Raw genomic sequence first — 18,441 nt, 5'->3', positions numbered from 1 at the left:
TTCAATGTTTGTACAAACAGGTGTAATCTCTATCCTGTATACTCAGTTCAGTTCTGGCAGCACATTTTTTTTTTTTTCTTCATCAGTCTACTGACTGGTTTGATGCGGCCCGCCATGAATTCTTTTCCTGTGCTAACCTCTTCATCTCAGAGTAGCACTTGCAACCTACGTCCTCAATTATTTGCTTGACGTATTCCAATCTCTGTCTTCCTCTACAGTTTTTGCCCTCTACAGCTCCCTCTAGTACCTTGGAAGTCATCCCCTCATGTCTTAGCAGATGTCCTATCATCCTGTCCCTTCTCTTTATCAGTGTTTTCCACATATTCCTTTCCTCTCCGATTCTGCGTAGAACCTCCTCATTCCTTACATTATCAGTCCACTTAATTTTTAACATTCGTCTATAGCAACACATCTCAAATGCTTCGATTCTCTTCTGTTCCGGTTTTCCCACAGTCCATGTTTCACTACCATACAATGCTGTACTCCAGACGTACATCCTCAGAAATTTCTTCCTCAAATTAAGGCCAGTATTTGATATTAGTAGACTTCTCTTGGCCAGAAATGCCTTTTTTGCCATAGTGAGTCTGCTTTTGATGTCTTCCTTGCTCCGTCTGTCATTGTTTATTTTACTGCCTAGGTAGCAGAATTCCTTAACTTCATTGACTTCGTGACCATCAATCCTGATGTTAAGTTTCTCGCTGTTCTCATTTCTACTACTTCTCATTACCTTCGTCTTTCTCCGATTTACTCTCAAACCATACTGTGTATTCATTAGACTGTTCATTCCGTTCAGCAGATCACTTAATTCTTCTTCACTTTCACTCAGGATAGCAATGTCATCAGCGAATCATATCATTGATATCCTTTCACCTTGTATTTTAATTCCACTTCTGAACCTTTCTTTAATTTCCATCATTGCTTCCTCGATGTACAGATTAAAGAGTAGGGGCGAAAGGCTACAGCCTTGTCTTACACCCTTCTTAATAAGAGCACTTCGTTCTTGATCGTCCACTCTTATTATTCCCTCTTGGTTTTTGTACATATTGTATATGACCCGCCTCTCCCTATAGCTTACCCCTACTTTTTTCAGTACCTCGAACAGCTTGCACCATTTTATATTGTCGAACGCTTTTTCCAGGTCAACAAATCCTATGAACGTGTCTTGATTTTTCTTTAGCCTTGCTTCCATTATTAGCCGTAACGTCAGAATTGCCTCTCTCATGCCTTTACTTTTCCTAAAGCCAAACTGATCGTCACCTACCCCATTCTCAATTTTCTTTTCCATTCTTCTGTATATTATTCTTGTAAGCAGCTTTGATGCATGAGCTGTTAAGCTGATTGTGCGATAATTCTCGCACTTGTCAGCTCTTGCCGTCTTCGGAATTGTGTGGATGATGCTTTTCCGAAAGTCAGATGGTATGTCGCCAGACTCATATATTCTACACACCAACGTGAATAGTCATTTTGTTGCCACTTCCCCTAATGATTTTAGAAATTCTGATGGAATGTTATCTATCCCTTCTGCCTTATTCGACCGTAAGTCCTCCAAAGCTCTTTTAAATTCTGATTCTAATACTGGATCCCCTATCTCTTCTAAATCGACTCCTGTTTCTTCTTTTATCACATCAGACAAATCTTCACCCTCATAGAGGCTTTCAATGTATTCTTTCTACCTATCTGCTTTCTCCTCTGCATTTAACAGTGGAATTCCCGTTGCACTCTTAATGTTACCTCCGTTGCTTTTAACGTCACCAAAGGTTGTTTTGACTTTCCTGTATGCTGAGTCTGTCCTTCCGACAATCATATCTTTTTCGATGTCTTCACATTTTTCCTGCAGCCATTTCATCTTAGCTTCCCTGCACTTCCTATTTATTTCATTCCTCAGCGACTTGTATTTCTGTATTCCTGATTTTCCTGTAAAATGTCTGTACTTCCTCCTTTCATCAATCAGCTGAAGTATTTCTTCTGTTACCCATGGTTTCTTCGCAGCTACCTTCTTTGTACCTATGTTTTCCTTTCCAACTTCTGTGATGGCCCTTTTTAGAGATGTCCATTCCTCTTCAACTGTGCTGCCTACTGCGCTATTCCTTATTGCTGTATCTATAGCGTTAGAGAACTTCAAATGTATCTCGTCATTCCTTAGAACTTCCATATCCCACTTCTTAGCGTATTGATTCTTACTGACTAATGTCTTGAACTTCAGCCTACTCTTCATCACTACTATATTGTGATCCGAGTCTATATCTGCTCCTGGGTACACCTTACTGTCCAGTATCTGATTTCAGAATCTTTGTCTGACCATGATGTAATCTAATTGAAATCTTCCCGTATCTCCCGGCCTTTTCCAAGTATAGCTCCTCCTCTTGTGATTCTTGAACAGGGTATTCGCTATTACTAGCTGAAACTTGTTACAGAACTCAATTAGTCTTTCTCCTCTTTCATTCCTTGTCCCAAGCCCATATTCTCCTGTAACCTTTTCTTCTACTCCTTCCCCTATAACTGCATTCCAGTCGCCCATGACTATTAGATTTTCGTCCCCCTTTACATACTGCATTACCCTTTCAATATCCTCATACACTTTCTCTATCTGTTCATTTTCAGTTTGCGACGTCGGCATGTATACCTGAACTATCATTGTCGGTGTTGGTCTGCTGTCGATTCTGATTAGAACAACCCGGTCACTGAACTGTTCACAGTAACACACCCTCTGCCCTACCTTCCTATTCATAACGAATCTTACACTGTTATACCATTTTCTGCTGCTGTTGATATTACCCGATACTCATCTGACCAGAAATCCTTGTCTTCTTTCCACTTCACTTCACTGACCCCTACTATATCTAGATTGAGCCTTTGCATTTCCCTTTTCAGATTTTCTAGTTTCCCTACCACATTCAGGCTTCTGACATTCCATGCCCCGACTCGTAGAACATTATCCTTTTGTTGATTATTCAATCTTTTTCTCATGGTAACCTCCCCCTTGGCAGTCCCCTCCCGGAGATCCGAATGGGGGACTGTTCCGGAATCTTTTGCCAATGGAGAGATCATCATGACACTTCTTCAACTACAGGCCACATGTCCTGTGGATACACGTTACGTGTCTTTAATGCAGTGGTTTCCATTGCCTTCTGCATCCTCATGTCGTTGATCATTGCTGATTCTTCCGCCTTTAGGGGCAATTTCCCACCCCCTAGGACAAGAGAGTGCCCTGAACCTCGATCCGCTCCTCTGCCCTCTTTGACAAGGCAGTTGGCAGAATGAGGCTGACTTCTTATGCCGGAAGTCTTCGGCCGCCAATGCTGATTATTTATCAAAATTTAGGCAGTGGCGGGGATCGAACCCGGGACCGAAGACGTTTTGATTACGAATAAAAGACGCTACCCCTAGACCACGGGTACATTATTATTAGTGATAAATGTGCTTTCAACTCTAAGTGCTGTATTGCATTGATGACCTGGCCTTAGAATTTGGACTTGGTTGTAGTTTCAGTGTGACATTGTTTCATGGAGATGCTGTGTACCTTAAAACACCTACACCTCCATGGCTCCAAATGTAATAGCCATTCCTTACCTGTACAGGGACTGGAATATGAGCAATACATCATTCTCAAGGTCTGTATTTTCAGAATAACAATGGATTCCAGGTCAGCGGTAGGTCAGCTGCACATTAGGCAGCCATCAGTTTTTTTCTGGAGACACTGGCCAGACCTGACAAAATGTCTGAAAGGATTTGACCAAGTTGTTAAATACAACATGTGGGATAACATGATGTGTGTGACAATTGTGTTCTTTTTCTTAGACAGCAGAGCCCAGCAATGGTTCAAGAACAGTGAAGACAAGCTCAGTAGCTGTAAAAAATGTCAGGCCAAACTGAAGAGAGCCTTTTTGGTGATAATGGACAACAAGTCTGCTTTACAGAAGAAAAATTGAAGAACAGGGCCCAGTATCTTGGTGAAGTGACACAGTCATATGTACAGAATCTTTGGTTCTTTGTGACATTGTGAATCTGAATATGATAGAAGCTGACAAAATCTTACTTTTGATGAAAGGAGTCCCAAAGGACATGTACCAAGCTCTTCTTATAAAGCATCTCACATCGTCAAGAGAATTCATCAAGTGGTGTCAGCACATTGAGGAAGTGCAGCAGAAAATAGTTGGATGCAAGAAGTATGAACACCCTCCAAAAATGATCCCTATAGCAATTGCGGAAGGCCTGTCTCATATAGTAACAGAAGAGATACAGCAGTTTATGGCAACCAGAATGGTTGGACAAAGTACACAAAAGATAGAGGCCATGGGCATCAAACATATATGATAGGAGATAATAGAGGATCATGAAGAAGAGGTATATCAATCTTGGGCATAATCTATGCCACTAGTCGAGTGCACCATATACACGGACTTGTCCAACTTGAACTTATGCTGCAACAGTCAAACAACAATTCGGCATCCAGCCAAAGCCAGTATAATCAAAATATCTGGCTAGTACAGTGCCCTGCAGGCAAAGAAACATTTGGAGGACACATAGTACACTATTTCCGAGGGAAGACAAGTGTTTGATGACTATTGTATTGCAGAACACGAACCATCACAAGAGTCCTTTTCATGTGCCAGCTGCAAATGCTGACACGTGGCATGAAGCTAACTGTTGTACCCTGGATGAGGTTGCTCCAGACAGGTCATAGCCATTTCCCATTGGCACACCTGCTCACCTAGCTGTTGAATTCAGGAAAACTAAGCAATGTGACCATGTGAGGAGGTGAGACTGCTACAGATGAAAATCCTCCTTAAATGTCATTACCAAGATGACAGGAAATGCCATGATCGTATGATCGTCATCAATGGCCAACCAGTCTGGGCGGTAGTTGAATGGGGGCTGCTTATTGCATATCATCATAAGCTAAAGAGAAGACCAAAGTGATTGCGCTGAAGATTGCATTGAGAAATATGTCCAGCTGACAGGAACATGTATTGCAAGATTAACTGTCAATGACAGAACAGTGCTCTTCAATTTGTGAATTTGTCATTTCAACAGAATTTAGTCATAAAGTTATTTTGTGGTGTGACTTCTTGTGGGCATCACAAATAAATCATAGACTATGGATGATCAGGGCTCCAGATTGACGAAGCTATTCCAGCAAGCACACATAACAAAGATTGCTCTGAATGGTTGCTTGCCATTGAAGATGATGATAGGAATAACATCAATGAGACACGTTCCAATCATCAGTTGAGATGCAAATTTAAACTGTGAAGCTTCCTATTGACAGCAAAAAGCTGCTCAGGTCCACAAAAGAAAGGTACATGCCTGTCACGATCATAAGCATTGTGGGTTGTCAAGGAGAACTTTGTATCACTAGTGTCACAAGCAGCCACAACTAATCCCTAAAGGAATATACATAGGGAGGAGCAGTGTCAGGAAGTAATAGTCACTCTGCATCAGTTTTTGGATGTTTTAACAGTGGATGATCCAGGAGGAATTGAAGAAGCTGCTGCAAGATGACATCATTAAAGCTTCAGAGAGTCCTTGGTTATCTCCTGTGATCGTTGGGGAGGAGGGGGATGGCTCGCAGCATTCCTGCATCAATTACCAATGCGGGGTGTATATGACCCGGGACAACCAGAAGATCCAGGAAAAACGCAGGAATTTTTTCATCCAGGAGAAAACCAGACATTTTTTAGAATCCTGGGAACTTCTCATTGTTTTAGTTTACAGCTAAATTTTTGTAATTTTGACTGGTGAGAACCAGTACTCTAACAAAGGACATTATTGTATCTCGCTACTGCAGAATAATACTGCAGCAATAAAACATGAACGAGAGGGGGGGTGAAAATAAAACTTTAGTTGCAAAGGCAAATGCACCACATACAACAAATCACAGTGTTCATACAAGCGTCTGGCCAAGAGCAAAATGTGTCAAACGCTCTAGGAAGACTACGCAGTGCTTCATAAAAACAAATTGCCTCCGATGAGTGTGACATCACAACTGTTTATAGTAGATTCGTTTGAGCATTTGCAAGTGAGCTAGTACACATGCACAGTTGAGTTGTGTGTGAATAGTATCTTCTCCTGCTTCTGGCTACAGAAGTGTGGCTGCTAGCTGTATAAGCAGTAGCAGCAAGCAGCCATACTACCCGGAAAAATTTTACTGGCACTCCCAAGCTGCCAGATTTATGCTTGCACAACAGGCCTAGATTTAGGGGGATGGGGGATAACAGGGGTATCTTCCCCAGGCGGCAATTTCAGGGAAGGGAGGAGCGCCAAATTCATATTCTTGAGGGAGAAAAACATAGCAACCAGCGCACATTGGTCTATCGATTATTCATATGATTTTGAAACGCATCCCTGTTGGTTTTGAACACATTCTAAGTTGATTTCCGAATGAATCATAAGTTGATTTTTGAATGCATGCATAGTGTACATAATGAGTCTGCCAGAGGAATCCCCGTTGCATCTAGAAATAAACTTTCTAGCAGACAAAAGGGGACAGGGCTATAAAACCTTAGCAGAATAAAGCTGAATGGGTGAATGTCAATTGCTGTTTATGTGGTTGGCTGGGTTTGCGAATGATCAGTGTTGTTATTATTACTAGCAAAATTCATAGATTCAGACTACCAGAATGGAAATAAACAACTAACAGGAATAACATGTAAGAAAGTTTACATATTATCTTATCATTGTATTTTAAAAAAACTGAAATTTTGACAGAAAATTTTTGGCCACACCAAGGGCCAGTTGTACAATCCTCAGCTAGCAGCCCCTAAGTTCTATTCCGGGAGCAGCATGGAAAATGCATCGTACGAACATTTAATAACACCTAACCGGAGAATAAATGGGGGTAACTAAACCGGTGATTGTGGCAGGCTTATCGTACGAACATTTAATAACACCTAACCGGAGAATAAAGGGGGTAACTAAACCGGTGATTGTGGCAGGCTTAGTAAAGTCAACCCGAGAATAAGTTTTGGCACTGGAAGGATTAGTTACAGAATTAGTGATGATAAGATTGTTTATTGGAACAAGGAAGGAGATGAAATGGGGACATCATACAAATTATGGAAGAATATAATGATTCCAAATTTATATAAAAATTTCTTACTACTACTTTTCAATCTGATGCTTGAGAAGTTGGAGTGTTTGAATGAACTGTGAAACTATTTCCTAACTTAAAGCTTTTTGCTTGTAGTAGGCCTAATAGATATTTCATATTGGTACTTCATGAATTATATTCTATTGTGTTATAAAAATGATGATTTGTGCCAAAAAAGTCTTGTTTATTTGGTGTGTGTTGTAACTGCTGTGATATTAGGCAGACCTATTTCATTTTATCCAGCAGACAGTGACAAAATACACTTAATCAAATCAAGAAACCACACCTGTGTTGGGTACCATTTGTATTAACAGCTTTTTCAGTATTAGAGAATGACATTTCATTTTTTCATGTAGCAAAATGTTTGACGAACTTTGATGAAGTAATAGATTCTTTTCCAGAAAGAAAACCTTGCCGTGTAAAGTTGTAGCAAGATTGAAGAGAAAAGACTGCTAGGTCTTAAGGATTGAAGAAATGTGTTCAGTCTTGCTTGTCTCTTGTCTTTACTGGTTCTGTGTACACTATACTTAATTTTATGATGTAAATAAAATAGAAAGAAACTTCCACATGGGAAAAATATATTAAAAACAAAAATTCCAAGACTTACCAAGCGGGAAAGCGCTGGTAGACAGGCACAATAAAATAACACACAAACACACACACAAAATTTCTAGCTTTCGCAACCAACGGTTGCTTCTTCAGGAAAGAGGGAAGGAGAGAGAAAGACGAAAGGATGTGGGTTTTAATATCTGGCTAAGGTGAAGGCATGTTTGCGGAGGGAATGTAAATAACATTTAATGGGGTCTTTGTAGGGATGTTGTGAGGTTGACATGGTATTAGAAGGTGGAAAGGGTAACATGAGGTTAAAGTGAAAATAATTTTCACTTATTGTATGTGAAACTTTTTTTCTTATCGCAGCACAGTGTACATTAATTTTAAAACCATTAACTTTTATTATTTGTGTGTTCATGCTGCTTAACAGTGATGTTGCTATTGGCTGCCTACATCACGTGTCTTATGCTTTGAATATCCGCTGTCATCGGCTGATGAGATCACATGACTTGAGTTATGACTGGCTTAAAAAAGCGCATCACAGTCTTGATTTCAATGCTTTGGAAAGTAACATGCGATGTTTGATGGAATTCGAATTTATACTTTCGTAATACGAAAATATGTAGTGTACATGTTGGTGCACATTAAAGATCTTTCCAAAATGTGTTTTTTTTTTTTCTTCCCCTCTTGAGTTTTGTTTTCTCAAGTGCAGGGAAGTTCTACACCACTGCATAAAACTATAACCATTTAAAGGATTGAGAAGTTTTACAGTTACGAGGAAAAGTATACTGTCACTTAACATGGAAAAGGTGTATTTTCACGTGGGAGAATGTGTATTTTTAGCTGGGAAATCAGGGAAAAATCCAGGAATTTTTTTTCCTTGTCCGCGTGTATACCCTGCAATTGATCTCATCCTTGACTGTTCAGAGGGAGCAACATATTTCTCAGCTATGGGCTTGGAGACAGGTTACTGTCAAATTGAGGCTGATAATGATGACTGGGAGAAGATTACCTCCATACTCCCTCCGACCTCCATGAGTTCAAAGATATGCCATTTGGACTATGTAACACTCGAGCCACCCTTGAATATATGATAGATAGCCTGCTTTGACACATTAAATGGATGACATGACTATGCTATATGGACAACATCATTTTTTTCGAAGATGCTTGAAGAGTATCTGAGCCACCTAAGAAAGGTGTTGAAGTGTGTTCAGGCTGCAGGCCTCCATCTGAAGTAAGAAATGGACCTCTCTGCTGCCCAAGAAATAGTGAACTGCAATGAAGGCCATTCTGATCCAGAGAAAATTAAACAGTTAACAGATTTTCTGACTCCATGGCATATTTGTGATGTGAGACGTTTCTATGGAATTTGCTTGTTCTATTGGCAATTTATAAAGGATTTCTATACTGAGGAATGTCTCTTGCAAGAAATACTGTAGAGAGACACCAAATTTTTCTGGAGCAAGGTGCAAGAGAAATTCTTCATTGTCATTAAAGAAGTGCCAACATCATCTCCAGATCTAGTATATGAGGTGTTATGCTATGTTCTGTGATATATTCACGGATAAACTTCGAGTCACTATTAATTAATAATTCAGACTGCTTGTGTTCAAACTGCAATGTTGGAATTACCGTGCACATCTTTGTTAATGTAGCCTTCATCTCTTCCTGCGATTTCTACGCTACTGGAAGCTGAAAAACTCCTTCAGGAGAGTGACATAGAGGCCTTCTTCCTTTTATCAGTATATTGAGTGATTCACTACAATAGCTGAACACATCATACAGTACTCTACGACACGTGACTGTATCAGTACATGTGCTCAATACAGTTTCAATAGATACTAATTTACGTTCATCCTCTCTCGACTGACAGCTGACAGATTGATCTGTAAGTCTCTCCTAGATATCAGTGATGTCACTGTGATTGTCACTGTGTTTGTCACTTACATTGTCCTTCCATGGCAGGATCCAACAACAGGGAATAAACCATCAACTGATAGATACTACAAAGTGTGGTAAGAAGAGTGCTCTCATCGACACGGCTTGCAGATACATTGTGTCCACCCAACTCCAGATTACATGCACAGAAAGAAACAAAACTTGTGAATTGTATTTTATGCTAAATTCGGTACTTAAATCAATCTTTTATGATAGCAATTATCATTCTTCATTTTGGTAAATTTTGTACAACACATCATTTCACCAGGGTGATATGTTACAATCAGGAAGATGCTAGAAGTGTGATATCTTATGCTTCCAGAGTACTCTGCAAGCCCAAGATGAACTCCACTACAATTGAGAAAGAATGCCTTGCAGCTGTTTAATCCACCAACAGATGCCTTGCAGCTGTTTAATCCACCAACAGGTTCTGACTGTACTTATTCACCAAACCATTCCCTATGCTGGCTGACTGGCCTGAAGGATCTTCCAGGTAGACTGGCATGATGGGCACTAAGGCTTCAGGAGTATGACAACACAATGGTATGCACAAAACAGATGTAAACGCAGGGTCCTAAGGCAGAAAACAGCAGTGTAGAAGAAATCTCAGTCATTGCTGCATTGGACGACATTGCTGCTGAACAGAGGGAAGACCCGGTATTGCTGAAAGCTGTAGAAGCCTTCAAGAATGAAAAACTGACCAAAGAAGGAATCCAATCAATAAACATAACATTGTATAAGAGGAACTACGATTTGATGTTTATAAGAGGAACTATGATTTGATGGGGTGGAATGGTTGTTTGTCATACCAGCTTACCAATGGCCAGTGCTCCTGAAGTATTTCCTTGATGCTTCCAACATCTGGTCATCTGGGATTTGTAAAGTCTCTAGACCGTATCAAACACATGTCTCAAAAAATCTGTTGGGTGGGGTAGCTGTGCTGTCTGAGGCGTCTTGTAGCAGTTCACGCTACTCCCTCCCTCTGTTGGATGTTCGAGTCCTCCCTCGGGAATAGGTGTGTGTGTTGTCCTTAACATAAGTTAGTTTAAGTTAGATTAAGTAGTGTGTAAGTTTAGGGACTGATGACCTCAGCAGTTTGGTCCCATAGAACTTACCACAAATTTCCAATTTTCAAGCAATCTGTTAGGTGAGCCACTGTAAGGAACGCCAATAACTTTGTGTCACCAGGTACCAATCTCATTCCACTGAACTGAAATTTCCTTCTTTGGAGGGGGGAGGGGGGGGGGGGCAATTCCCAAAGTTGTCAAAAGAAAATTGATGGATAATAGTCTACATTGCCTAACTCATATGCTGTACTTTTGCCAAAGCTGTGCCAACTGCTGGAGCTCTGGAAATTGTGAAATACCTTGTAAAAGATGTGGTTTTGAAGCACGGAGCACCATGTGTTGTGATGTGTAATCAAGAAAAAGTTTTCTTGTCAAGACTAGTGTCAGAAGTAATTTCATTTTGGGACGTCAGCCACAGAACAACTACTGCCTACCGTCCACAGATGAATGGCCTCACAGAACTCTTTAAGAGGCCAGTGGTAAATATGCTTTTAATGTATGTTGAGGTTGAACAGCCAAACTGGGGTATGATACTGCCCACCATGAGATTTGCATACTACACAGCAAAGCAAAGCACTGCAGATGTCACACAGTTCTTTCTGCTCCACCACTGTGAGGCCTGAAAGACTATGGATATACTGTTCCCGTTTCAACTGTGCTGTACTCAGGATGACTCATCACCAGGGCTGAAGAAATAAAGCAGTTGGCTTGCATACGGACCCTGGACACCCTGAGAGACTTGGTCCATACACCTGTGCAGCAAGTGGGACTTTTGAAAATATTACTAAAGCAGTACTTTTGGCCATATTGTATCCTTCATCGCTTGTTGGATGTCACAGATTAAGTTGAGGATTATGACTATTTACCAGGAAGACAGGACTCCTTATCGTGCTCTACTAGAGTTGAGAAGCACGAAATTAGGTTCAAGAAATTGAAGACCCACTCAATGATCATGAAGCATAGACAGGCAGGGCTACCTCAGTGTAGTGAAGAGGATGTAACAACACTACTAGAATGCAAGGATGCATGAGATCTGCCATACAGAGGACCATTGTAAGATCTAGATCCAGGGCGTTGTAATGAGCACCAATGAGAACTTCTGAAACAGCTGGCTGCTGTTTTTCCAGAAGACAGAACCAAGAGTTGTTGTACTTACAGTGGAGTGTAGTGGCTAGCACCACTGGCTGGCATGCTACAGGTTGCCAGTTCAAACTCAACCACCAGGGCTGAAGAAATAAAGCAGTTGGCTTGCATACGGACCCTGGACACCCTGAGAGACTTGGTCCATACACCTGTGCAGCAAGTGGGACTTTTGAAAATATTACTAAAGCAGTACTTTTGGCCATATTGTATCCTTCATCGCTTGTTGGATGTCACAGATTAAGTTGAGGATTATGACTATTTACCAGGAAGACAGGACTCCTTATCGTGCTCTACTAGAGTTGAGAAGCACGAAATTAGGTTCAAGAAATTGAAGACCCACTCAATGATCATGAAGCATAGACAGGCAGGGCTACCTCAGTGTAGTGAAGAGGATGTAACAACACTACTAGAATGCAAGGATGCATGAGATCTGCCATACAGAGGACCATTGTAAGATCTAGATCCAGGGCGTTGTAATGAGCACCAATGAGAACTTCTGAAACAGCTGGCTGCTGTTTTTCCAGAAGACAGAACCAAGAGTTGTTGTACTTACAGTGGAGTGTAGTGGCTAGCACCACTGGCTGGCATGCTACAGGTTGCCAGTTCAAACTCAACCACCAGGAATTATTTTTTATTTAGTACTTTTTCTGGAAAATTCTTGAAAAATCTCTTGTTTGTAAAATTTGTATACTGTGGAATATTGATGTTTGTATAAATAGCTATACTCTCTGTGTGGGAGATCAGTTATGTTCTGGCAGTACACTATTGTTTATAGTAAATGAGCTTCCAGTTCTAAGTGTTGAACTTCATTGATGACTCTGGCTTTGTACTTGGTTGTGGTTTTGATGTGACAGTACTATTGTCAACAGCAGACTGTAAATTATGTTGTGAATAAAAAACTTAGTGAAATACTTCATGAATAATAATTTCATAATTTTTTATATGTATAGCATATGCATTATTGTTCATCCTCTTCTGGTACAGTTTCCAGTCACTGGCCAGTCTGTCTGGAATCAAGCCTCACCATTGACTTCTGAGGTTCCACCATCACTGTCTCCACCTCAATCCAGTCTTCTCCTCTATATCACATGCACTCACATGCACTTTTTCACTCCTTTCAACCGTTTACCTCTTGGTCTTTTTTCCTTCCTTTTCTCTTTTGGGACATCCTCTTCTCCTCTATTTGCTTAACAAGTCCATAACATCTAATTGTTGGTTCCTCTGTCCTATCCACCTCCACTAATTTCCTGATCATTAATATGAGCATCTTTGTAATTCCAACACGATTTCTCAAGAATTGCCAATACTATTTCTCAAGAATTGCATCTCACTAGCTTGGGAATTGCATCTCACTAGCTTGGACTTTGCTTTTCTCTCTCCCTTTTATTATCTGTATCACTGTGTAATGAAATGAAGAAAGAGAAGCAAAATGCAAGCTATTGTGAAGAAATTTTTGAAAAATAGTAGTGCATAATATGCATTAATGTATTTCTAATACTAGGAGAATATTAAAAGAAGCAAAAATTAATATTAGCATCATGATTGGTACAATAACAAGTTGGATAGTTGTGCCTTAGTGTGTCACAATGCACTGAATTGGCAAAAATTGTCGGATACCTCCTAATATTGTACTGGACCTCATTTTGCCTGGTGTGGTGCAGAAACTTGACATGGCATAGGCCCAGCAAGTCATCCTGTATAAATACTGTGCCATGCTGCCTCTGTAGCCATCCATAGTTATGCAAGTGTTGCTGGAGCAAGATTCTGTGCATGAAATGACCTCTCGAATATGCCCCTTAAATTTTCATGGGATTCATGTTAGGAGATCTGGGTGGCCAAATCATTCTCTTGAATTGTTCAGATTGTTCTTAAAACCAATCATGAATGATTATGTTATCCATAAAAATTCCATTGTTTGGGAACATGAAGTCCATGAATGGTCACAGATTGTTTCCAAATAGCCTAACATAACCATTTCTAGTGTATGATTGGTTCAGTGGGAGCTGAGGACCTAGTCTATTCTCTGTAAACACAACTGGCATCATTATGGAGCCACCACCAGCTTACACAGTACCTTGTGGATAACTTAGACCCATGGTTTTGTGGAGCCTGCACCACACTCAAACCCTACCATCAGCACTTACCAACTAAAATTGTTCCTGATCTGACCAGGCCATGCTTTTCCAGTTGTCTAGGGTCCAACCAATATAGTCATGAGCCCAGGAGAGGCACTGCAATCAATGTCGTTATGTTACCAAAGGCACTCGCATCAGCTCTCTAACACCAAATGCCCCACATTGATTTCTGTGGTTGTTTCATGCAGTGTCACTTGTCTGTTAGCACCGACAACTCTAAGAAAATTCCACTGCTCATGGTCATTAAGTGAAGGATGTTGGCCACAGCATTGCCCATGGTGAGAGATAATGCCTGAAATTTGGTATTCTCAGCACACTCTTGATACTGTGGATCTGAGAATATTGCTTCCCTAGCGATTTACAAAGTGGAATGTCCAATGTGTGTATCCGCAACTACCAACCATTCCATATCCAAAGTCTGTTATTTCCCATCATATGGCTATAATCACATCGGAAACCTTTTCACATGAATTACCTGAGTACAAACGACATCTCTGCCAATGCACTACCCTTTTAAACCTTTTTAGATACTGCCACCCATATACATGGCATATTGCTACCCAAGACTTTTGTCATCTTAGTGTAAGCTTACTGTTGTTGGCACTCATCACATTCTAGCCAATAATTTTAAGGACTGATGTACATTATGATGATTTAAAATACACTGAATATGTTAAGAGTTTAAGATTCAATGTTTATGACAAAATCACATAAATGCTCACTTAGACTGATGTTGATGTTTCAACTGTATTAGACTTTTCTTTGCTGTAGTTTAGTCACTTAAGTTTCTGTGCAATCGCCCCACCTGGATATATTTGGCATCTTGATGCTTGTAAATCATCTGAATTCTTCTCATTGTCACTGAAGCTGACAAACTAAATACCAATTCTTTTCGACTTTTTAGTTGGACATCAGTATTTTGTATGTGGAAGGGATTGTTGTTTTTTATGAATTTCCTAGTAACTGTCCTTCAGCGTGACAGTTATTGCTGTGTCTGTCATTTTTTCTTGTTTTTTGGTTGATTGTTCTCTTGTTTTGTCTTTGTATTTATTTTGAAAGCAGTGAAATACTGGGGCTGATTTCAGTTGGTTCCTCAGTTCCTGACTCAGGCCATTGACAACTTTTTTCTGTTTTGATTACTGTGACTGCTTTACTGCAGAATGTTTATTTATAGATCAAACTCTTTATCAGCATCAAAACAGTCTGCTCTTTCTTGACATTACTCACTTACAGAGAATGATGCTCCCTTGTTGGAGCTGATTCATTGTATCACCTCAAGACGACCTGAAACTTCATTTGGAAGTCAGCTTTCTTTGTGCTCCTCTGGCAGATTACAAGAACAAATACCAACTAATATGAGTAATGAACTGAAAAGAAATATCTGAGGGAGTGCTAACATACAGTGTATGACTTTTCGCACTTGTTTTATTACAAAACTTACTTTCTTCATATTCACTGAAAAGTTATTTGACACTCCAAGCTGAAATAAACTGTAAAATGTAACATGATTGTAGTTAAAGTGTACAAGAAAAATGTTAGCCTGAGCTATTGGAACATGAATATAATTTTTTGTTCACAGGTTCCGCATTCAGAACATACCAGTGCTTGGAGCTCATCACAGTTGTTACAATTTAAAATTTATATTTTCTGTATTGGTTGAAGACAGCAACAGTGATAGAGGACTGTAAGGTTTCACATTCAAGTGGTTGGATCAGATATTGGTGACATACTGTTTCTGGTTCAAAGAACAAGTCTTGTTGCATTGTGATTCATTCAATTATATGGGGAAAAGGTACTGTGTTACTATCAGGATATCATGTGATTAAATTACACAAGCCATGAAAGGCAAATAATTTGCATTAGCACAAAAATAACAAAATATGTCTTACGATTAATGGTGAACAACTGTGAAACCACTTACATTGTAGTTAGAGTTGCAAGTGAGTAGGACACACAAAAGAGGAAGAGATAACTGTAACTTTGGAATTCACTTTTCAGTTGTTTTGTATTAAATGTCAAGGTTATAAGGGCACATTTTGTAGTCAGTTATCCTACATAATTTTGTACATTATATCAATTATTTGATTATGTTGGAATAATACAGAAAGGTGTCTTTCATTGTCATGGAATTTGAAAATAGACTGGGAAATTCTAAGGCTACAATGACAATCATCTCTGTCCCAGCACTCATTTGCACTTTACCTTCAGTGTGAGTAATGTGTGTGTAATGTATTCTTTTAGTAATTAACTTTTATAAATACTGAGGCCAGTTTTAATGTTTAGAACCAACAGAGCGTTATATTTTGCTGAATGTTATGTGCTTCTGTGTTTATATTGCTGTGAATGAATGTATGCTTACATATGTTTATAAATGTTTGTACATTAATACACAACTTGTAGCTTTGCTATGTGATCTGTGTATCAAATTAAATATACAGTAAGTTTGGAAAAACAAATTACATGTAAAATATTCTGTGATATTTCAACAGTATACTTGTAAATAATAGTGAACAAATGAGAATATATATATGAGTCAGAGGTGGGGTGAGGGAGGGTGGGGGGGGGGGGGGGGGGGAGAGAGAGAGAGAGAGAGAGAGAGAGAGAGAGAGAGAGAGAGAGAGAGATTTAAATTAAATGTATTTTGAAAATGTTAATTTTTGTAACTTATTTTGCACATTGTGTGATTCACAATGCCCAATAATCATCATAATATTAAAGGCAATAATTTTGATGATTTCAAAACTCAATAAAAGAATATAATTGTTCTTGTCTAAGCTTGCTTGCTTCAGTTTTTTCCCCATGAATTATAAAATACTTGGAAAGACTTAATAGTATCCATCATGATAATGATCAATAAATAAAATTATTTCAGATATTAAGGGGGAAAAGCTAATGCATATTATAAATGTGCTAATTTGTTGTAAACTGAATTGGGGCATTCTCTTGTGGTTATACAATAGTTTATGTACACAAGAGCAGTAAGGAATATGCAGATATTACACTGGTGTGATTCATGCTGTAACTGCAAGACTCTAAATCAAAATGTGTGGGGTTGAGTTCACAATTAGTCCAAATATGGTTTTTGGTCACTTATTGATTTTTTTCACCTATGGCAGTACTTTATTAAAATGAAAAATAATAAGTTGGATTGTAGTTCATAGTCCTTGTTAAAGCCAGTTCGAAAGTTGGACGAAGACAAGGACATATCCCCTCCAATACGGCCTTGCTTAGTAGAGCTCTGTGGTATGCAAACCATTCTTCAGGTTAACTGGCATGTTTCCGCTGTTTTCAAGAGCAGAGCTTTGACTGGTGGTGAAGTCATTGCTCCAGTACAGATACTAATGTAGCAGCACTGTATTTCATCTTATTTTGATGAATGTTAATTTGATGCCACTGTGGTTGTAGCCTGTCCGTTACCTGTAAAAATATGCCCACAGTAGTTGTGCCTCCTTCAAATCTGGCTGAAAAGTTGGTAGTTGAAAGTATCAGTAGACTGTTTTAAATAATACTACCCACACCAAGATTACAATTCAGACACTTGAATTGCACTTTTATTGCCAAGTGAGTTAGTGCTTATGAACAGCTTGAGTCTCATTTACTTAAATTATGCACAGATAAGCAGATCTCCACATACTGCATTTGGCTGATGGTCGATAATGTGATTGTTTGAGTGCATTAACCTAACACTGAAGTAATTATTCACAAAAGTACAGTGTGGTAAACTAATATTTAACACTGTCACAGAACGATACTCTTAATACACTATCTTTCATATCTAACAGCCAAATTAGTATGAACATGATGCACACAGTAGTAATCATTGGGAAATAACACAATTCACAATCTGATCCTATTGTCAAGTGATCAGTAAACGTTATTATAAGATTAACACAGTCCAGGAGAAGGTACCTGGATTCGCTTAAGAATGATTTTGAAGTAATAGATTTAACATCAGAAGAGGCACCAATGTTAGCACTGAATAGGGGATCATGGAGGAATTTTATAAGAGGGGCTATGCTCCAGACTGAATGCTGAAAGGCATAATCAGTCTTAAATGATGATGATGATGATGATGATGATAATGATGATGAATGCAATTACGCATTCACAGTCCAATTAATTATTTAAAACAATCTCTGGGTTATTGAATAAACCCATGGACAGAAAATCTAGATAAATTCTTGTGCTTCTTGTGACTTGTAATTTATACAACAACAACTGCAGTATATTTCCCCGTATCGACAAACATAGGTTCTATTCATTTCAGACTGACTTAGTATGGCTCCCAACATGCCTCTTTTGTAAGTTTACAATAATTAGAACAGAATCTAGTTATTGTTGTTTGCCTAATTTTCATAAATTACAAGTAAAAATATATATTACTGAGTAATGAATGGTGGAAGAAGATTCACTTGAATGTGGACTTTCAGAAACAGAAATAATGTCTATTGAATTATGTTGGCTAATTTGCCTGAATATGAGATCCTATTTCAGTAACAATGTTTCTTTTTTT

At 39.1% G+C, this 18,441-nt stretch overlaps 1 protein-coding gene across 1 annotated transcript in view; it reads left to right on the top strand.

Moving 5' to 3' along the window:
• LOC126281403 (nischarin) overlaps positions 1-17,015 on the top strand; it is a 77,541-nt gene extending 60,526 nt beyond the window's left edge. Inside the window, exon 6 of the mRNA XM_049980338.1 lies at positions 15,508-17,015. The gene's annotated coding sequence lies outside the window, so the exon portion shown is untranslated. The remainder of the gene's footprint in view (positions 1-15,507) is intronic.
• Positions 17,016-18,441: the final 1,426 nt, after the last annotated feature.

This window comes from Schistocerca gregaria, chromosome 7, assembly GCF_023897955.1.
Source record: "Schistocerca gregaria isolate iqSchGreg1 chromosome 7, iqSchGreg1.2, whole genome shotgun sequence".
Classification (NCBI taxonomy): Eukaryota; Metazoa; Arthropoda; class Insecta; order Orthoptera; family Acrididae; genus Schistocerca; species Schistocerca gregaria.
Note: the sequence above shows the minus strand (reverse complement) of the source record. Positions and strands in the feature narration are given on the sequence as shown.